Raw genomic sequence first — 20,491 nt, 5'->3', positions numbered from 1 at the left:
CCCCTGGAAATGGTGTCCACTTCTCCTGCGTCTACATTATACTTTCCCATCATCATGACTAAGTCAGCCATAGAAACATTTCTATTGTTCATACATGAAATTTTCACGGATCTATTTTCTATGTCCGCACTAACTGCCTTTCCCACTAATGCGGGAAAGTATGCAGCAATACTAGTCATGTTTATTTAACACTCCACTGAAATACACTTTAAGTAAAGCTCCACGAGGAAAACGAAATTACTGCATGCAGATCACGGTATCCCCTGTGCCAGGTAAGTATGCTGGGCAGCGGCGGCTATTTCACTTATATACCAACATGAATACAGTTTCCGAGTACAGGCCTGGTCAAACAAGGGTACCGCGGTCTAGTCGCGCGCGCTGTATTCGCTTGCGCACATTGTTTCCGTGTTTGGGCAGAAACCCCGTTCTCATTTCGCATTTTCGTTAAAACGCATATTTTGTGTATGCAAGGTTAGAGTGGTGCTTCCGGTTTGTACGTAACCGCTGCATTCAATATGTGTGTATAAGTAGCCATGACTCATGTAAGTATGTCGTAACAACAAAGCGCAAAATTCACATCATTTTAAAAAAATGTGTCAATACAAACACTTGCTTCGTAACGTAACGTATCCACGCAAAAACTAATGTCTTCCTGACGTTGCCAAGTCTGCGACGTCAGTTGAAATTTAACATCGCGTCACAACGTCATGACGGCAGCGCTTCTACGTCATTGCGCTCAAGAGACGTTCACTCTTAGACGCAACGTCATAAATACGAATAACAACGTTGTTCAGCGATAGTGGTCCTATATGTAACGCATTTTCACAAAAGTTTGCATTTTTGTGTGAAATAATTGCAGTGTGTACACGTAACTGCACGAAAACGTGCATTAAAACGTATTTTAATACATATAATATTTAAACAAAAAGTAAAAGTCTACAGCACCCGGTATTCCCAGGCGGTCACCCATCCAAGTACTAACCGGGCTCGACGTTGCTTAACTTCGGTGATCGGACGAGAACCGGTGTTTTCAACGTGATATGGCCGTAGACATCAGTACCTGTAAAACGAAGCATTATATAGGTGTTGCTTAAGCAGACGGTGTTCTATTTTTAGTTTTCACATTTAATTATATATCATAGCAACATTTCAATTATATAGTAATAATAATAATAATGGCGATGTTGGTAATGATATAAAACGTGAACATTATTAAAAATAATAGGTAATAGAACAAGTATTCCGTATTTATAAGTACAACCAGCATTACCATATACCCGGCTTGTACGCGTAACACTTTTAATACACTATCGTTCGTGTGCGCTCGCACACGTGTTTACCGTTTAGAATGACGAGCGGCCACGCTGTCAGACGAGACCCCTTCTTATTATGATTTTATTTTTTAGTTTTGTTTTATTATGATCGGGAGTTAGCGCGAACGCAATCTCCCACACAAATAAATTGCGCACCCGAGTTACCCACATTTGGGGTAATCGCAGGCGCCAGCCCAACCGAAGTGCAATGGAAGAGCCTCTTCCTGGGGGAACCGCCATCTTGATCACGGTATCCCCTGTGCCAGGTAAGTATGCTGGGCAGCGGCGGCTATTTCACTTATATACCAACATGAATACAGTTTCCGAGTACAGGCCTGGTCAAACAAGGGTACCGCGGTCTAGTCGCGCGCGCTGTATTCGCTTGCGCACATTGTTTCCGTGTTTGGGCAGAAACCCCGTTCTCATTTCGCATTTTCGTTAAAACGCATATTTTGTGTATGCAAGGTTAGAGTGGTGCTTCCGGTTTGTACGTAACCGCTGCATTCAATATGTGTGTATAAGTAGCCATGACTCATGTAAGTATGTCGTAACAACAAAGCGCAAAATTCACATCATTTTAAAAAAATGTGTCAATACAAACACTTGCTTCGTAACGTAACGTATCCACGCAAAAACTAATGTCTTCCTGACGTTGCCAAGTCTGCGACGTCAGTTGAAATTTAACATCGCGTCACAACGTCATGACGGCAGCGCTTCTACGTCATTGCGCTCAAGAGACGTTCACTCTTAGACGCAACGTCATAAATACGAATAACAACGTTGTTCAGCGATAGTGGTCCTATATGTAACGCATTTTCACAAAAGTTTGCATTTTTGTGTGAAATAATTGCAGTGTGTACACGTAACTGCACGAAAACGTGCATTAAAACGTATTTTAATACATATAATATTTAAACAAAAAGTAAAAGTCTACAGCACCCGGTATTCCCAGGCGGTCACCCATCCAAGTACTAACCGGGCTCGACGTTGCTTAACTTCGGTGATCGGACGAGAACCGGTGTTTTCAACGTGATATGGCCGTAGACATCAGTACCTGTAAAACGAAGCATTATATAGGTGTTGCTTAAGCAGACGGTGTTCTATTTTTAGTTTTCACATTTAATTATATATCATAGCAACATTTCAATTATATAGTAATAATAATAATAATGGCGATGTTGGTAATGATATAAAACGTGAACATTATTAAAAATAATAGGTAATAGAACAAGTATTCCGTATTTATAAGTACAACCAGCATTACCATATACCCGGCTTGTACGCGTAACACTTTTAATACACTATCGTTCGTGTGCGCTCGCACACGTGTTTACCGTTTAGAATGACGAGCGGCCACGCTGTCAGACGAGACCCCTTCTTATTATGATTTTATTTTTTAGTTTTGTTTTATTATGATCGGGAGTTAGCGCGAACGCAATCTCCCACACAAATAAATTGCGCACCCGAGTTACCCACATTTGGGGTAATCGCAGGCGCCAGCCCAACCGAAGTGCAATGGAAGAGCCTCTTCCTGGGGGAACCGCCATCTTGATCACGGTATCCCCTGTGCCAGGTAAGTATGCTGGGCAGCGGCGGCTATTTCACTTATATACCAACATGAATACAGTTTCCGAGTACAGGCCTGGTCAAACAAGGGTACCGCGGTCTAGTCGCGCGCGCTGTATTCGCTTGCGCACATTGTTTCCGTGTTTGGGCAGAAACCCCGTTCTCATTTCGCATTTTCGTTAAAACGCATATTTTGTGTATGCAAGGTTAGAGTGGTGCTTCCGGTTTGTACGTAACCGCTGCATTCAATATGTGTGTATAAGTAGCCATGACTCATGTAAGTATGTCGTAACAACAAAGCGCAAAATTCACATCATTTTAAAAAAATGTGTCAATACAAACACTTGCTTCGTAACGTAACGTATCCACGCAAAAACTAATGTCTTCCTGACGTTGCCAAGTCTGCGACGTCAGTTGAAATTTAACATCGCGTCACAACGTCATGACGGCAGCGCTTCTACGTCATTGCGCTCAAGAGACGTTCACTCTTAGACGCAACGTCATAAATACGAATAACAACGTTGTTCAGCGATAGTGGTCCTATATGTAACGCATTTTCACAAAAGTTTGCATTTTTGTGTGAAATAATTGCAGTGTGTACACGTAACTGCACGAAAACGTGCATTAAAACGTATTTTAATACATATAATATTTAAACAAAAAGTAAAAGTCTACAGCACCCGGTATTCCCAGGCGGTCACCCATCCAAGTACTAACCGGGCTCGACGTTGCTTAACTTCGGTGATCGGACGAGAACCGGTGTTTTCAACGTGATATGGCCGTAGACATCAGTACCTGTAAAACGAAGCATTATATAGGTGTTGCTTAAGCAGACGGTGTTCTATTTTTAGTTTTCACATTTAATTATATATCATAGCAACATTTCAATTATATAGTAATAATAATAATAATGGCGATGTTGGTAATGATATAAAACGTGAACATTATTAAAAATAATAGGTAATAGAACAAGTATTCCGTATTTATAAGTACAACCAGCATTACCATATACCCGGCTTGTACGCGTAACACTTTTAATACACTATCGTTCGTGTGCGCTCGCACACGTGTTTACCGTTTAGAATGACGAGCGGCCACGCTGTCAGACGAGACCCCTTCTTATTATGATTTTATTTTTTAGTTTTGTTTTATTATGATCGGGAGTTAGCGCGAACGCAATCTCCCACACAAATAAATTGCGCACCCGAGTTACCCACATTTGGGGTAATCGCAGGCGCCAGCCCAACCGAAGTGCAATGGAAGAGCCTCTTCCTGGGGGAACCGCCATCTTGATCACGGTATCCCCTGTGCCAGGTAAGTATGCTGGGCAGCGGCGGCTATTTCACTTATATACCAACATGAATACAGTTTCCGAGTACAGGCCTGGTCAAACAAGGGTACCGCGGTCTAGTCGCGCGCGCTGTATTCGCTTGCGCACATTGTTTCCGTGTTTGGGCAGAAACCCCGTTCTCATTTCGCATTTTCGTTAAAACGCATATTTTGTGTATGCAAGGTTAGAGTGGTGCTTCCGGTTTGTACGTAACCGCTGCATTCAATATGTGTGTATAAGTAGCCATGACTCATGTAAGTATGTCGTAACAACAAAGCGCAAAATTCACATCATTTTAAAAAAATGTGTCAATACAAACACTTGCTTCGTAACGTAACGTATCCACGCAAAAACTAATGTCTTCCTGACGTTGCCAAGTCTGCGACGTCAGTTGAAATTTAACATCGCGTCACAACGTCATGACGGCAGCGCTTCTACGTCATTGCGCTCAAGAGACGTTCACTCTTAGACGCAACGTCATAAATACGAATAACAACGTTGTTCAGCGATAGTGGTCCTATATGTAACGCATTTTCACAAAAGTTTGCATTTTTGTGTGAAATAATTGCAGTGTGTACACGTAACTGCACGAAAACGTGCATTAAAACGTATTTTAATACATATAATATTTAAACAAAAAGTAAAAGTCTACAGCACCCGGTATTCCCAGGCGGTCACCCATCCAAGTACTAACCGGGCTCGACGTTGCTTAACTTCGGTGATCGGACGAGAACCGGTGTTTTCAACGTGATATGGCCGTAGACATCAGTACCTGTAAAACGAAGCATTATATAGGTGTTGCTTAAGCAGACGGTGTTCTATTTTTAGTTTTCACATTTAATTATATATCATAGCAACATTTCAATTATATAGTAATAATAATAATAATGGCGATGTTGGTAATGATATAAAACGTGAACATTATTAAAAATAATAGGTAATAGAACAAGTATTCCGTATTTATAAGTACAACCAGCATTACCATATACCCGGCTTGTACGCGTAACACTTTTAATACACTATCGTTCGTGTGCGCTCGCACACGTGTTTACCGTTTAGAATGACGAGCGGCCACGCTGTCAGACGAGACCCCTTCTTATTATGATTTTATTTTTTAGTTTTGTTTTATTATGATCGGGAGTTAGCGCGAACGCAATCTCCCACACAAATAAATTGCGCACCCGAGTTACCCACATTTGGGGTAATCGCAGGCGCCAGCCCAACCGAAGTGCAATGGAAGAGCCTCTTCCTGGGGGAACCGCCATCTTGATCACGGTATCCCCTGTGCCAGGTAAGTATGCTGGGCAGCGGCGGCTATTTCACTTATATACCAACATGAATACAGTTTCCGAGTACAGGCCTGGTCAAACAAGGGTACCGCGGTCTAGTCGCGCGCGCTGTATTCGCTTGCGCACATTGTTTCCGTGTTTGGGCAGAAACCCCGTTCTCATTTCGCATTTTCGTTAAAACGCATATTTTGTGTATGCAAGGTTAGAGTGGTGCTTCCGGTTTGTACGTAACCGCTGCATTCAATATGTGTGTATAAGTAGCCATGACTCATGTAAGTATGTCGTAACAACAAAGCGCAAAATTCACATCATTTTAAAAAAATGTGTCAATACAAACACTTGCTTCGTAACGTAACGTATCCACGCAAAAACTAATGTCTTCCTGACGTTGCCAAGTCTGCGACGTCAGTTGAAATTTAACATCGCGTCACAACGTCATGACGGCAGCGCTTCTACGTCATTGCGCTCAAGAGACGTTCACTCTTAGACGCAACGTCATAAATACGAATAACAACGTTGTTCAGCGATAGTGGTCCTATATGTAACGCATTTTCACAAAAGTTTGCATTTTTGTGTGAAATAATTGCAGTGTGTACACGTAACTGCACGAAAACGTGCATTAAAACGTATTTTAATACATATAATATTTAAACAAAAAGTAAAAGTCTACAGCACCCGGTATTCCCAGGCGGTCACCCATCCAAGTACTAACCGGGCTCGACGTTGCTTAACTTCGGTGATCGGACGAGAACCGGTGTTTTCAACGTGATATGGCCGTAGACATCAGTACCTGTAAAACGAAGCATTATATAGGTGTTGCTTAAGCAGACGGTGTTCTATTTTTAGTTTTCACATTTAATTATATATCATAGCAACATTTCAATTATATAGTAATAATAATAATAATGGCGATGTTGGTAATGATATAAAACGTGAACATTATTAAAAATAATAGGTAATAGAACAAGTATTCCGTATTTATAAGTACAACCAGCATTACCATATACCCGGCTTGTACGCGTAACACTTTTAATACACTATCGTTCGTGTGCGCTCGCACACGTGTTTACCGTTTAGAATGACGAGCGGCCACGCTGTCAGACGAGACCCCTTCTTATTATGATTTTATTTTTTAGTTTTGTTTTATTATGATCGGGAGTTAGCGCGAACGCAATCTCCCACACAAATAAATTGCGCACCCGAGTTACCCACATTTGGGGTAATCGCAGGCGCCAGCCCAACCGAAGTGCAATGGAAGAGCCTCTTCCTGGGGGAACCGCCATCTTGATCACGGTATCCCCTGTGCCAGGTAAGTATGCTGGGCAGCGGCGGCTATTTCACTTATATACCAACATGAATACAGTTTCCGAGTACAGGCCTGGTCAAACAAGGGTACCGCGGTCTAGTCGCGCGCGCTGTATTCGCTTGCGCACATTGTTTCCGTGTTTGGGCAGAAACCCCGTTCTCATTTCGCATTTTCGTTAAAACGCATATTTTGTGTATGCAAGGTTAGAGTGGTGCTTCCGGTTTGTACGTAACCGCTGCATTCAATATGTGTGTATAAGTAGCCATGACTCATGTAAGTATGTCGTAACAACAAAGCGCAAAATTCACATCATTTTAAAAAAATGTGTCAATACAAACACTTGCTTCGTAACGTAACGTATCCACGCAAAAACTAATGTCTTCCTGACGTTGCCAAGTCTGCGACGTCAGTTGAAATTTAACATCGCGTCACAACGTCATGACGGCAGCGCTTCTACGTCATTGCGCTCAAGAGACGTTCACTCTTAGACGCAACGTCATAAATACGAATAACAACGTTGTTCAGCGATAGTGGTCCTATATGTAACGCATTTTCACAAAAGTTTGCATTTTTGTGTGAAATAATTGCAGTGTGTACACGTAACTGCACGAAAACGTGCATTAAAACGTATTTTAATACATATAATATTTAAACAAAAAGTAAAAGTCTACAGCACCCGGTATTCCCAGGCGGTCACCCATCCAAGTACTAACCGGGCTCGACGTTGCTTAACTTCGGTGATCGGACGAGAACCGGTGTTTTCAACGTGATATGGCCGTAGACATCAGTACCTGTAAAACGAAGCATTATATAGGTGTTGCTTAAGCAGACGGTGTTCTATTTTTAGTTTTCACATTTAATTATATATCATAGCAACATTTCAATTATATAGTAATAATAATAATAATGGCGATGTTGGTAATGATATAAAACGTGAACATTATTAAAAATAATAGGTAATAGAACAAGTATTCCGTATTTATAAGTACAACCAGCATTACCATATACCCGGCTTGTACGCGTAACACTTTTAATACACTATCGTTCGTGTGCGCTCGCACACGTGTTTACCGTTTAGAATGACGAGCGGCCACGCTGTCAGACGAGACCCCTTCTTATTATGATTTTATTTTTTAGTTTTGTTTTATTATGATCGGGAGTTAGCGCGAACGCAATCTCCCACACAAATAAATTGCGCACCCGAGTTACCCACATTTGGGGTAATCGCAGGCGCCAGCCCAACCGAAGTGCAATGGAAGAGCCTCTTCCTGGGGGAACCGCCATCTTGATCACGGTATCCCCTGTGCCAGGTAAGTATGCTGGGCAGCGGCGGCTATTTCACTTATATACCAACATGAATACAGTTTCCGAGTACAGGCCTGGTCAAACAAGGGTACCGCGGTCTAGTCGCGCGCGCTGTATTCGCTTGCGCACATTGTTTCCGTGTTTGGGCAGAAACCCCGTTCTCATTTCGCATTTTCGTTAAAACGCATATTTTGTGTATGCAAGGTTAGAGTGGTGCTTCCGGTTTGTACGTAACCGCTGCATTCAATATGTGTGTATAAGTAGCCATGACTCATGTAAGTATGTCGTAACAACAAAGCGCAAAATTCACATCATTTTAAAAAAATGTGTCAATACAAACACTTGCTTCGTAACGTAACGTATCCACGCAAAAACTAATGTCTTCCTGACGTTGCCAAGTCTGCGACGTCAGTTGAAATTTAACATCGCGTCACAACGTCATGACGGCAGCGCTTCTACGTCATTGCGCTCAAGAGACGTTCACTCTTAGACGCAACGTCATAAATACGAATAACAACGTTGTTCAGCGATAGTGGTCCTATATGTAACGCATTTTCACAAAAGTTTGCATTTTTGTGTGAAATAATTGCAGTGTGTACACGTAACTGCACGAAAACGTGCATTAAAACGTATTTTAATACATATAATATTTAAACAAAAAGTAAAAGTCTACAGCACCCGGTATTCCCAGGCGGTCACCCATCCAAGTACTAACCGGGCTCGACGTTGCTTAACTTCGGTGATCGGACGAGAACCGGTGTTTTCAACGTGATATGGCCGTAGACATCAGTACCTGTAAAACGAAGCATTATATAGGTGTTGCTTAAGCAGACGGTGTTCTATTTTTAGTTTTCACATTTAATTATATATCATAGCAACATTTCAATTATATAGTAATAATAATAATAATGGCGATGTTGGTAATGATATAAAACGTGAACATTATTAAAAATAATAGGTAATAGAACAAGTATTCCGTATTTATAAGTACAACCAGCATTACCATATACCCGGCTTGTACGCGTAACACTTTTAATACACTATCGTTCGTGTGCGCTCGCACACGTGTTTACCGTTTAGAATGACGAGCGGCCACGCTGTCAGACGAGACCCCTTCTTATTATGATTTTATTTTTTAGTTTTGTTTTATTATGATCGGGAGTTAGCGCGAACGCAATCTCCCACACAAATAAATTGCGCACCCGAGTTACCCACATTTGGGGTAATCGCAGGCGCCAGCCCAACCGAAGTGCAATGGAAGAGCCTCTTCCTGGGGGAACCGCCATCTTGATCACGGTATCCCCTGTGCCAGGTAAGTATGCTGGGCAGCGGCGGCTATTTCACTTATATACCAACATGAATACAGTTTCCGAGTACAGGCCTGGTCAAACAAGGGTACCGCGGTCTAGTCGCGCGCGCTGTATTCGCTTGCGCACATTGTTTCCGTGTTTGGGCAGAAACCCCGTTCTCATTTCGCATTTTCGTTAAAACGCATATTTTGTGTATGCAAGGTTAGAGTGGTGCTTCCGGTTTGTACGTAACCGCTGCATTCAATATGTGTGTATAAGTAGCCATGACTCATGTAAGTATGTCGTAACAACAAAGCGCAAAATTCACATCATTTTAAAAAAATGTGTCAATACAAACACTTGCTTCGTAACGTAACGTATCCACGCAAAAACTAATGTCTTCCTGACGTTGCCAAGTCTGCGACGTCAGTTGAAATTTAACATCGCGTCACAACGTCATGACGGCAGCGCTTCTACGTCATTGCGCTCAAGAGACGTTCACTCTTAGACGCAACGTCATAAATACGAATAACAACGTTGTTCAGCGATAGTGGTCCTATATGTAACGCATTTTCACAAAAGTTTGCATTTTTGTGTGAAATAATTGCAGTGTGTACACGTAACTGCACGAAAACGTGCATTAAAACGTATTTTAATACATATAATATTTAAACAAAAAGTAAAAGTCTACAGCACCCGGTATTCCCAGGCGGTCACCCATCCAAGTACTAACCGGGCTCGACGTTGCTTAACTTCGGTGATCGGACGAGAACCGGTGTTTTCAACGTGATATGGCCGTAGACATCAGTACCTGTAAAACGAAGCATTATATAGGTGTTGCTTAAGCAGACGGTGTTCTATTTTTAGTTTTCACATTTAATTATATATCATAGCAACATTTCAATTATATAGTAATAATAATAATAATGGCGATGTTGGTAATGATATAAAACGTGAACATTATTAAAAATAATAGGTAATAGAACAAGTATTCCGTATTTATAAGTACAACCAGCATTACCATATACCCGGCTTGTACGCGTAACACTTTTAATACACTATCGTTCGTGTGCGCTCGCACACGTGTTTACCGTTTAGAATGACGAGCGGCCACGCTGTCAGACGAGACCCCTTCTTATTATGATTTTATTTTTTAGTTTTGTTTTATTATGATCGGGAGTTAGCGCGAACGCAATCTCCCACACAAATAAATTGCGCACCCGAGTTACCCACATTTGGGGTAATCGCAGGCGCCAGCCCAACCGAAGTGCAATGGAAGAGCCTCTTCCTGGGGGAACCGCCATCTTGATCACGGTATCCCCTGTGCCAGGTAAGTATGCTGGGCAGCGGCGGCTATTTCACTTATATACCAACATGAATACAGTTTCCGAGTACAGGCCTGGTCAAACAAGGGTACCGCGGTCTAGTCGCGCGCGCTGTATTCGCTTGCGCACATTGTTTCCGTGTTTGGGCAGAAACCCCGTTCTCATTTCGCATTTTCGTTAAAACGCATATTTTGTGTATGCAAGGTTAGAGTGGTGCTTCCGGTTTGTACGTAACCGCTGCATTCAATATGTGTGTATAAGTAGCCATGACTCATGTAAGTATGTCGTAACAACAAAGCGCAAAATTCACATCATTTTAAAAAAATGTGTCAATACAAACACTTGCTTCGTAACGTAACGTATCCACGCAAAAACTAATGTCTTCCTGACGTTGCCAAGTCTGCGACGTCAGTTGAAATTTAACATCGCGTCACAACGTCATGACGGCAGCGCTTCTACGTCATTGCGCTCAAGAGACGTTCACTCTTAGACGCAACGTCATAAATACGAATAACAACGTTGTTCAGCGATAGTGGTCCTATATGTAACGCATTTTCACAAAAGTTTGCATTTTTGTGTGAAATAATTGCAGTGTGTACACGTAACTGCACGAAAACGTGCATTAAAACGTATTTTAATACATATAATATTTAAACAAAAAGTAAAAGTCTACAGCACCCGGTATTCCCAGGCGGTCACCCATCCAAGTACTAACCGGGCTCGACGTTGCTTAACTTCGGTGATCGGACGAGAACCGGTGTTTTCAACGTGATATGGCCGTAGACATCAGTACCTGTAAAACGAAGCATTATATAGGTGTTGCTTAAGCAGACGGTGTTCTATTTTTAGTTTTCACATTTAATTATATATCATAGCAACATTTCAATTATATAGTAATAATAATAATAATGGCGATGTTGGTAATGATATAAAACGTGAACATTATTAAAAATAATAGGTAATAGAACAAGTATTCCGTATTTATAAGTACAACCAGCATTACCATATACCCGGCTTGTACGCGTAACACTTTTAATACACTATCGTTCGTGTGCGCTCGCACACGTGTTTACCGTTTAGAATGACGAGCGGCCACGCTGTCAGACGAGACCCCTTCTTATTATGATTTTATTTTTTAGTTTTGTTTTATTATGATCGGGAGTTAGCGCGAACGCAATCTCCCACACAAATAAATTGCGCACCCGAGTTACCCACATTTGGGGTAATCGCAGGCGCCAGCCCAACCGAAGTGCAATGGAAGAGCCTCTTCCTGGGGGAACCGCCATCTTGATCACGGTATCCCCTGTGCCAGGTAAGTATGCTGGGCAGCGGCGGCTATTTCACTTATATACCAACATGAATACAGTTTCCGAGTACAGGCCTGGTCAAACAAGGGTACCGCGGTCTAGTCGCGCGCGCTGTATTCGCTTGCGCACATTGTTTCCGTGTTTGGGCAGAAACCCCGTTCTCATTTCGCATTTTCGTTAAAACGCATATTTTGTGTATGCAAGGTTAGAGTGGTGCTTCCGGTTTGTACGTAACCGCTGCATTCAATATGTGTGTATAAGTAGCCATGACTCATGTAAGTATGTCGTAACAACAAAGCGCAAAATTCACATCATTTTAAAAAAATGTGTCAATACAAACACTTGCTTCGTAACGTAACGTATCCACGCAAAAACTAATGTCTTCCTGACGTTGCCAAGTCTGCGACGTCAGTTGAAATTTAACATCGCGTCACAACGTCATGACGGCAGCGCTTCTACGTCATTGCGCTCAAGAGACGTTCACTCTTAGACGCAACGTCATAAATACGAATAACAACGTTGTTCAGCGATAGTGGTCCTATATGTAACGCATTTTCACAAAAGTTTGCATTTTTGTGTGAAATAATTGCAGTGTGTACACGTAACTGCACGAAAACGTGCATTAAAACGTATTTTAATACATATAATATTTAAACAAAAAGTAAAAGTCTACAGCACCCGGTATTCCCAGGCGGTCACCCATCCAAGTACTAACCGGGCTCGACGTTGCTTAACTTCGGTGATCGGACGAGAACCGGTGTTTTCAACGTGATATGGCCGTAGACATCAGTACCTGTAAAACGAAGCATTATATAGGTGTTGCTTAAGCAGACGGTGTTCTATTTTTAGTTTTCACATTTAATTATATATCATAGCAACATTTCAATTATATAGTAATAATAATAATAATGGCGATGTTGGTAATGATATAAAACGTGAACATTATTAAAAATAATAGGTAATAGAACAAGTATTCCGTATTTATAAGTACAACCAGCATTACCATATACCCGGCTTGTACGCGTAACACTTTTAATACACTATCGTTCGTGTGCGCTCGCACACGTGTTTACCGTTTAGAATGACGAGCGGCCACGCTGTCAGACGAGACCCCTTCTTATTATGATTTTATTTTTTAGTTTTGTTTTATTATGATCGGGAGTTAGCGCGAACGCAATCTCCCACACAAATAAATTGCGCACCCGAGTTACCCACATTTGGGGTAATCGCAGGCGCCAGCCCAACCGAAGTGCAATGGAAGAGCCTCTTCCTGGGGGAACCGCCATCTTGATCACGGTATCCCCTGTGCCAGGTAAGTATGCTGGGCAGCGGCGGCTATTTCACTTATATACCAACATGAATACAGTTTCCGAGTACAGGCCTGGTCAAACAAGGGTACCGCGGTCTAGTCGCGCGCGCTGTATTCGCTTGCGCACATTGTTTCCGTGTTTGGGCAGAAACCCCGTTCTCATTTCGCATTTTCGTTAAAACGCATATTTTGTGTATGCAAGGTTAGAGTGGTGCTTCCGGTTTGTACGTAACCGCTGCATTCAATATGTGTGTATAAGTAGCCATGACTCATGTAAGTATGTCGTAACAACAAAGCGCAAAATTCACATCATTTTAAAAAAATGTGTCAATACAAACACTTGCTTCGTAACGTAACGTATCCACGCAAAAACTAATGTCTTCCTGACGTTGCCAAGTCTGCGACGTCAGTTGAAATTTAACATCGCGTCACAACGTCATGACGGCAGCGCTTCTACGTCATTGCGCTCAAGAGACGTTCACTCTTAGACGCAACGTCATAAATACGAATAACAACGTTGTTCAGCGATAGTGGTCCTATATGTAACGCATTTTCACAAAAGTTTGCATTTTTGTGTGAAATAATTGCAGTGTGTACACGTAACTGCACGAAAACGTGCATTAAAACGTATTTTAATACATATAATATTTAAACAAAAAGTAAAAGTCTACAGCACCCGGTATTCCCAGGCGGTCACCCATCCAAGTACTAACCGGGCTCGACGTTGCTTAACTTCGGTGATCGGACGAGAACCGGTGTTTTCAACGTGATATGGCCGTAGACATCAGTACCTGTAAAACGAAGCATTATATAGGTGTTGCTTAAGCAGACGGTGTTCTATTTTTAGTTTTCACATTTAATTATATATCATAGCAACATTTCAATTATATAGTAATAATAATAATAATGGCGATGTTGGTAATGATATAAAACGTGAACATTATTAAAAATAATAGGTAATAGAACAAGTATTCCGTATTTATAAGTACAACCAGCATTACCATATACCCGGCTTGTACGCGTAACACTTTTAATACACTATCGTTCGTGTGCGCTCGCACACGTGTTTACCGTTTAGAATGACGAGCGGCCACGCTGTCAGACGAGACCCCTTCTTATTATGATTTTATTTTTTAGTTTTGTTTTATTATGATCGGGAGTTAGCGCGAACGCAATCTCCCACACAAATAAATTGCGCACCCGAGTTACCCACATTTGGGGTAATCGCAGGCGCCAGCCCAACCGAAGTGCAATGGAAGAGCCTCTTCCTGGGGGAACCGCCATCTTGATCACGGTATCCCCTGTGCCAGGTAAGTATGCTGGGCAGCGGCGGCTATTTCACTTATATACCAACATGAATACAGTTTCCGAGTACAGGCCTGGTCAAACAAGGGTACCGCGGTCTAGTCGCGCGCGCTGTATTCGCTTGCGCACATTGTTTCCGTGTTTGGGCAGAAACCCCGTTCTCATTTCGCATTTTCGTTAAAACGCATATTTTGTGTATGCAAGGTTAGAGTGGTGCTTCCGGTTTGTACGTAACCGCTGCATTCAATATGTGTGTATAAGTAGCCATGACTCATGTAAGTATGTCGTAACAACAAAGCGCAAAATTCACATCATTTTAAAAAAATGTGTCAATACAAACACTTGCTTCGTAACGTAACGTATCCACGCAAAAACTAATGTCTTCCTGACGTTGCCAAGTCTGCGACGTCAGTTGAAATTTAACATCGCGTCACAACGTCATGACGGCAGCGCTTCTACGTCATTGCGCTCAAGAGACGTTCACTCTTAGACGCAACGTCATAAATACGAATAACAACGTTGTTCAGCGATAGTGGTCCTATATGTAACGCATTTTCACAAAAGTTTGCATTTTTGTGTGAAATAATTGCAGTGTGTACACGTAACTGCACGAAAACGTGCATTAAAACGTATTTTAATACATATAATATTTAAACAAAAAGTAAAAGTCTACAGCACCCGGTATTCCCAGGCGGTCACCCATCCAAGTACTAACCGGGCTCGACGTTGCTTAACTTCGGTGATCGGACGAGAACCGGTGTTTTCAACGTGATATGGCCGTAGACATCAGTACCTGTAAAACGAAGCATTATATAGGTGTTGCTTAAGCAGACGGTGTTCTATTTTTAGTTTTCACATTTAATTATATATCATAGCAACATTTCAATTATATAGTAATAATAATAATAATGGCGATGTTGGTAATGATATAAAACGTGAACATTATTAAAAATAATAGGTAATAGAACAAGTATTCCGTATTTATAAGTACAACCAGCATTACCATATACCCGGCTTGTACGCGTAACACTTTTAATACACTATCGTTCGTGTGCGCTCGCACACGTGTTTACCGTTTAGAATGACGAGCGGCCACGCTGTCAGACGAGACCCCTTCTTATTATGATTTTATTTTTTAGTTTTGTTTTATTATGATCGGGAGTTAGCGCGAACGCAATCTCCCACACAAATAAATTGCGCACCCGAGTTACCCACATTTGGGGTAATCGCAGGCGCCAGCCCAACCGAAGTGCAATGGAAGAGCCTCTTCCTGGGGGAACCGCCATTTTTTTTTTTTTTTTTCATAAAACTTTATTCACATAAAATAACATGTGGGTGGGGTGTAAAGCGCCCCGCCCAACTTGCCTCGAGAAAGCACCTTAACATTGATATAAATAACAAAAGTAACATAATGCAATAGTTTTGAAGTTTGGAAAAGTCACTGTTATATTCACTTAATCGATCACTTTTATATCGTTTCACTATTAGTCACTTGAAAGTCACTTTCACTTGTTGAACTATTTTTAAAAGTCAATATCTATATATTTAAACTGTTTTAGATAAACTCAGCGTCGAGGGGAGAAGCAAATAACACATAATACAGACAATTATATACATTATAAACTGGTGGTGCTGAGGCAAGTATGTTAGTAGTATACCAAGGTGAAAAAATTCAAACATTTGAAAAACAGGATAATTTTGAATTGTCATTTAAAAAGATATCTGGCAGAAGATGGTGATGACGACCCGAGCAGTTCCGCACCGAGGCTCATAGTGCGGACCTCCCCAAGTCCCCTCCCTCACCCCCGACCAATGAAATGAAATGTAAAAAAGAAGACTTTACGAAAAAGCAATAATTTTAGAAAAATGCCTTGGTATAAAGAAAAGGTTAGAGATACCCTGACGAAACCTTAAATGAGTGAAATGAGATAATGGTCCCAAAACTGGGTTACATATATACATATGAAGGGTGAGTGAAATGAGGAAAGTATGCATGAAATGATATGAATCCCTGACTGGGTTACATATATACACATGAATGAGATGCATGAAATGAGAGAGCGAGACAGAGTATCTATGAAAAAAGACATATAATACAAACAATACATAAAATGCAAATAATATGGCTATCTTCTGCCCCCAGGGAAATGACCGTCAGTCCAAGCTATGCCCTTCCTGCGCAGCCATCAACCTGAAAGCAGAAGAAAAACACAAACAGCAAAGACACTGAAAGCATTGCATACACAAGATATTATTTAATATGAAACTTTGGATTTAAAATGGTAAAGTACTTGATTTGACTGTGTTCTATTAGACAGAATTCAGACCAATACAATTTAAATTTATCAATATGTAGCCTTTTATAATCAATTAAAATTCTATATTTTATTCTATTAAAAAACCTATAAACGAGATCACTTGAGGCTAAAGTTTTCTTCTCTTTTTTAACATCATTCCTACTACACCAAATAATATGTCTAGACTCTGACAAAATAATAAGAAGGACATATTTAACATTGTGATTACATTCAATGTCAAAGAAATGAAACCATTTTTTACTAAATGAATAATTGCCATTTGTAAGTAGATTGAATAAATATAAACATGCTTTGTTCAAAGGTAGAACAAAGCTACATTCTATAAATAAATGGTCAATAGTCTCAACTCTATCACAAAAAGTGCATTTATTTGGTAAAGAACGATCAAATCTTGATAAGTAATAGTTAACGTATGTGACGTCATGAACAAGTTTAAAACAAGTATTTCTACATATCGGGTCTACTGCTCTTGAAAAAATATTGCTGAAAGCGTTTTTAAAATTAATATATGGATTATCTTTTACACACTTTGGTTCAATATTCCTTGTAACAAAAGTCGCATATAATTGCTTTGCATTTAATAGGTTAGGCACAAAGGAAGAAATTTCTTCAAATTCTTTTAAATATTTCAGACATTTAATATAAAAGGGAGGAACAAAATCACTATGCGGAATTAAATTAGAAGCAAATAAGGGGTTATATGTACGCATTTGTATCCCAATCCAATATGTTGTAAAATACTTCCAAGGAATATCATCATTATTTAAATATCTACATATATGCGACAAAAAGAAAGCTTTAATTTTCAAAGAAATACAAGGTATATTTAAACCCCCTTGACTGAAAGGTAAGTATAACGACTTCCTACAAACTGGTTCAAAAGTACTACTCCATATGTATCTAAAACATGATTTTTGGAAATTATTCAAGTAATAATGATGCATGTCCTGGGCAAATATATAAAACAATATTTTAGAAACAACATAGCTATTTAAAATATGACTTTTACCTTTAAACGACATTGCTCGTGACGACCATAAATTCAAAGTATTTCTAAAATTATTGAATAGTTTACCCCATATATCATCATTAGTTAAATCATAACCAAATTTATAACCTAATAATTTACAGTTTTCAACCCACGAAATACCAAAAGGATGATCGTCTCGAGTTTTCCACTTTCCTAAAAACATACCCGATGACTTATTAAAATTGATTTTTGAACCAGACAATCTTTGAAAATTATGAACATGTTTAAAAAACAAATTAATGGATTGATTGTCAGTTAGAACTGTAGTATTGTCGTCTGCATATAAAGACATTTTAACGTGAAATTTACCACCCGGAGCTATGACACCATTTATATTTTTATCATCTTGTACTTTTTTGGCTAATGGTTCTAAACATAAAACATACAATAACGGAGATAAAGAACAACCCTGGCGAACAGAACGCTCTAATTGAAACGGATTTGAAATATGTCCATTAACAATAACTGATGTGGACACATCATTATATAAAACTTTAATCCATTTAATAAATTTATCATCAAAACCAAAACTCTGTAAAACAGAGAACATATATGGCCACGACACTTTGTCAAAAGCCTTTTCCTGGTCTAAGTTTATAAAGCAAGCAGTAATATCTTTCTGTTCAATATAGTCTAATAGATTCCTAATTAAATGTATATTATCAAATATAGATCTACCTTTAATAGAACATGTTTGACTTATACCAATAATACTTGGTAAAACATTGGTCAGTCTGTTAGTAATTATTTTAGATAACAACTTTCTATCTACGTTTAATAAAGAAATAGGTCTATAATTTTTCATAACAGACGGATTATTTTTATCTTTACATAATAAAGTAATGTAAGATAATTTCTGAGAATTAGACATAGTTCCAAGGTCATAGCATATATTGAATAATTTCTCTAAAATTGGACCAAAAATATTAAAAAATGTCAAATAAAACAAGGACGTTAACCCATCACTACCAGGGGTTTTATCGTGATTCATTTGTTTTAAGGCAGTTTCAATATCAGTAACAGTAATATTTTGAATTAAATCATCATTGTCATCATTAGAAACTCTGGGTAAATCTTGTAGAAAAATGTCATTTAATGAACTATCAATATATTCAGCTGCATACAAAGTTTTATAAAAATTCCTAAAAGAATCTAATATTCCAAGAGATGTATTTTTCTCTCTGTTATTATCGACTATCTTGTATATAATTTTGTCTTTATTTTTAGAAAATTCCACATCATGATAAAAGCTTGAAATATTCTCATTATGATTAATCATATTGACTTTACTACGAATCAGAGCACCAGTATGTTTGACTTTATATAATTCACTTATTTTAGATTTGATAAATATTCTCTCATTAATAGACGCTGAACTTTGATACTCTTTAATTAAATTTCTTAACTCTTTGTGATATTCAATATTCTTACATTTACTATAATCAATGCAAAATTCCTTAATCAATAACTTCATCTTGTCCCACCACTCAAGGGTAATTTCATCAGTTCTACTAATAATTTTCCAATAGAACTTAAAACCTAATTGAAAATCTTCATCTGATAATATGGAATTATTTAATTTCCAATACGACTTTCCTATACTTATATCATTATTTAAAGGAAGTTTAAAGTAGACAAAATCATGATCCGAAAGAGGACATGGCATATAACCAGTATCTATAATTTCGCCTTTGAATTTTAAAGAAAAATAAATTCTATCTAACCTACACCCAATACCATTTTTACACCAAGATATCTTAACCGTATTCGGATGTTTATTCCTGTAAACATCAAATAAACCATAATTTTTAATAACTGAAGAAAATATTTTTGAACCAAGACTACCTTTATCAACATTACCTCCAATTTTATCTAGCCTAGTATCAAAAATAAAATTAAAGTCTCCTAAAATAATTAAATTCCTTGATGTAACAAAAAACTGTTTAATATTTGTAAAGTACTCATTACGTTCCCCAGGAACATTTGGTGCATATATATTACATAATCTAACTTTAAAGTCACAAATATCTAAATCTAAATATAAAAACCGACCATCAAAATCCGTTTGAAAACTTTCAATATTAATTTTATCATTTATAATTATGACACATGTTCCAGCTGACTGTCCGAAACCATAACTCCATATATATCTGTATTTATTTGAAATGTGTATTTCAATATCTTTAACGAAAAAGAAATTATTAATATGCGTTTCTTGCAAGCAAAGTATATCTACATTATTAGCAGAAATAAAATCCTTTATAAAGGATTGCTTGGGTTTAGACCGAAGTCCATTAATATTTAAACTAAATATATTTAAAGCCATTTTAAATAAACACTGTGTACATAAATCATTTTAAACCGTATTGTACCTGTCAATCTTGAGATTAAGTTTAAACTAATCAAACCAAAAGCAGACGAAATAGTTTGTTTCTGATTTAAGTTTATAACTAGCAGACGAACACTCAATTTAAACCTTGTAACGTACAGATATATGTA

The 20,491-nt window shown here is 39.0% G+C and overlaps 23 non-coding genes and 1 pseudogene across 23 annotated transcripts; all 24 read right to left on the bottom strand.

The window, feature by feature from the left end:
- Positions 1 to 933: 933 nt before the first annotated feature.
- On the bottom strand, positions 934 to 1,052 carry LOC128212692 (5S ribosomal RNA). The gene has a single exon (XR_008257596.1). It is a non-coding gene; the product is annotated as a 5S ribosomal RNA (ribosomal RNA).
- Positions 1,053 to 1,423: 371 nt separating this feature from the next.
- On the bottom strand, positions 1,424 to 1,587 carry LOC128212595 (U1 spliceosomal RNA). Its single transcript, XR_008257515.1, has one exon. It is a non-coding gene; the product is annotated as a U1 spliceosomal RNA (small nuclear RNA).
- Positions 1,588 to 2,240: 653 nt separating this feature from the next.
- On the bottom strand, positions 2,241 to 2,359 carry LOC128212691 (5S ribosomal RNA). The gene has a single exon (XR_008257595.1). It is a non-coding gene; the product is annotated as a 5S ribosomal RNA (ribosomal RNA).
- A 371-nt stretch (positions 2,360 to 2,730) lies between these two features.
- Positions 2,731 to 2,894, bottom strand: LOC128212594 (U1 spliceosomal RNA). The gene has a single exon (XR_008257514.1). It is a non-coding gene; the product is annotated as a U1 spliceosomal RNA (small nuclear RNA).
- A 653-nt stretch (positions 2,895 to 3,547) lies between these two features.
- Positions 3,548 to 3,666, bottom strand: LOC128212689 (5S ribosomal RNA). Its single transcript, XR_008257593.1, has one exon. It is a non-coding gene; the product is annotated as a 5S ribosomal RNA (ribosomal RNA).
- Positions 3,667 to 4,037: 371 nt separating this feature from the next.
- On the bottom strand, positions 4,038 to 4,201 carry LOC128212593 (U1 spliceosomal RNA). Its single transcript, XR_008257513.1, has one exon. It is a non-coding gene; the product is annotated as a U1 spliceosomal RNA (small nuclear RNA).
- Positions 4,202 to 4,854: 653 nt separating this feature from the next.
- Positions 4,855 to 4,973, bottom strand: LOC128212688 (5S ribosomal RNA). The gene has a single exon (XR_008257592.1). It is a non-coding gene; the product is annotated as a 5S ribosomal RNA (ribosomal RNA).
- A 371-nt stretch (positions 4,974 to 5,344) lies between these two features.
- LOC128212592 (U1 spliceosomal RNA) lies at positions 5,345 to 5,508 on the bottom strand. The gene has a single exon (XR_008257512.1). It is a non-coding gene; the product is annotated as a U1 spliceosomal RNA (small nuclear RNA).
- Positions 5,509 to 6,161: 653 nt separating this feature from the next.
- Positions 6,162 to 6,280, bottom strand: LOC128212687 (5S ribosomal RNA). Its single transcript, XR_008257591.1, has one exon. It is a non-coding gene; the product is annotated as a 5S ribosomal RNA (ribosomal RNA).
- Positions 6,281 to 6,651: 371 nt separating this feature from the next.
- LOC128212591 (U1 spliceosomal RNA) lies at positions 6,652 to 6,815 on the bottom strand. The gene has a single exon (XR_008257511.1). It is a non-coding gene; the product is annotated as a U1 spliceosomal RNA (small nuclear RNA).
- Positions 6,816 to 7,468: 653 nt separating this feature from the next.
- LOC128212686 (5S ribosomal RNA) lies at positions 7,469 to 7,587 on the bottom strand. The gene has a single exon (XR_008257590.1). It is a non-coding gene; the product is annotated as a 5S ribosomal RNA (ribosomal RNA).
- A 371-nt stretch (positions 7,588 to 7,958) lies between these two features.
- Positions 7,959 to 8,122, bottom strand: LOC128212590 (U1 spliceosomal RNA). Its single transcript, XR_008257510.1, has one exon. It is a non-coding gene; the product is annotated as a U1 spliceosomal RNA (small nuclear RNA).
- A 653-nt stretch (positions 8,123 to 8,775) lies between these two features.
- LOC128212685 (5S ribosomal RNA) lies at positions 8,776 to 8,894 on the bottom strand. The gene has a single exon (XR_008257589.1). It is a non-coding gene; the product is annotated as a 5S ribosomal RNA (ribosomal RNA).
- Positions 8,895 to 9,265: 371 nt separating this feature from the next.
- Positions 9,266 to 9,429, bottom strand: LOC128212589 (U1 spliceosomal RNA). Its single transcript, XR_008257509.1, has one exon. It is a non-coding gene; the product is annotated as a U1 spliceosomal RNA (small nuclear RNA).
- A 653-nt stretch (positions 9,430 to 10,082) lies between these two features.
- Positions 10,083 to 10,201, bottom strand: LOC128212684 (5S ribosomal RNA). The gene has a single exon (XR_008257588.1). It is a non-coding gene; the product is annotated as a 5S ribosomal RNA (ribosomal RNA).
- A 371-nt stretch (positions 10,202 to 10,572) lies between these two features.
- Positions 10,573 to 10,736, bottom strand: LOC128212588 (U1 spliceosomal RNA). The gene has a single exon (XR_008257508.1). It is a non-coding gene; the product is annotated as a U1 spliceosomal RNA (small nuclear RNA).
- A 653-nt stretch (positions 10,737 to 11,389) lies between these two features.
- LOC128212682 (5S ribosomal RNA) lies at positions 11,390 to 11,508 on the bottom strand. Its single transcript, XR_008257587.1, has one exon. It is a non-coding gene; the product is annotated as a 5S ribosomal RNA (ribosomal RNA).
- A 371-nt stretch (positions 11,509 to 11,879) lies between these two features.
- On the bottom strand, positions 11,880 to 12,043 carry LOC128212587 (U1 spliceosomal RNA). The gene has a single exon (XR_008257507.1). It is a non-coding gene; the product is annotated as a U1 spliceosomal RNA (small nuclear RNA).
- Positions 12,044 to 12,696: 653 nt separating this feature from the next.
- On the bottom strand, positions 12,697 to 12,815 carry LOC128212681 (5S ribosomal RNA). Its single transcript, XR_008257586.1, has one exon. It is a non-coding gene; the product is annotated as a 5S ribosomal RNA (ribosomal RNA).
- Positions 12,816 to 13,186: 371 nt separating this feature from the next.
- On the bottom strand, positions 13,187 to 13,350 carry LOC128212585 (U1 spliceosomal RNA). The gene has a single exon (XR_008257505.1). It is a non-coding gene; the product is annotated as a U1 spliceosomal RNA (small nuclear RNA).
- A 653-nt stretch (positions 13,351 to 14,003) lies between these two features.
- Positions 14,004 to 14,122, bottom strand: LOC128212680 (5S ribosomal RNA). Its single transcript, XR_008257585.1, has one exon. It is a non-coding gene; the product is annotated as a 5S ribosomal RNA (ribosomal RNA).
- Positions 14,123 to 14,493: 371 nt separating this feature from the next.
- Positions 14,494 to 14,657, bottom strand: LOC128212584 (U1 spliceosomal RNA). The gene has a single exon (XR_008257504.1). It is a non-coding gene; the product is annotated as a U1 spliceosomal RNA (small nuclear RNA).
- Positions 14,658 to 15,310: 653 nt separating this feature from the next.
- Positions 15,311 to 15,429, bottom strand: LOC128212679 (5S ribosomal RNA). Its single transcript, XR_008257584.1, has one exon. It is a non-coding gene; the product is annotated as a 5S ribosomal RNA (ribosomal RNA).
- A 371-nt stretch (positions 15,430 to 15,800) lies between these two features.
- On the bottom strand, positions 15,801 to 15,938 carry LOC128212646 (U1 spliceosomal RNA; annotated as a pseudogene).
- Between the last annotated feature and the right edge of the window lie 4,553 nt (positions 15,939 to 20,491).

Source organism: Mya arenaria, chromosome 12 (assembly GCF_026914265.1).
Source record: "Mya arenaria isolate MELC-2E11 chromosome 12, ASM2691426v1".
In the NCBI taxonomy this organism is placed as follows: Eukaryota; Metazoa; Mollusca; class Bivalvia; order Myida; family Myidae; genus Mya; species Mya arenaria.
The sequence above is the reverse complement of the archived record's forward strand: the minus strand, read 5'-3'. Positions and strand labels throughout refer to the sequence as shown.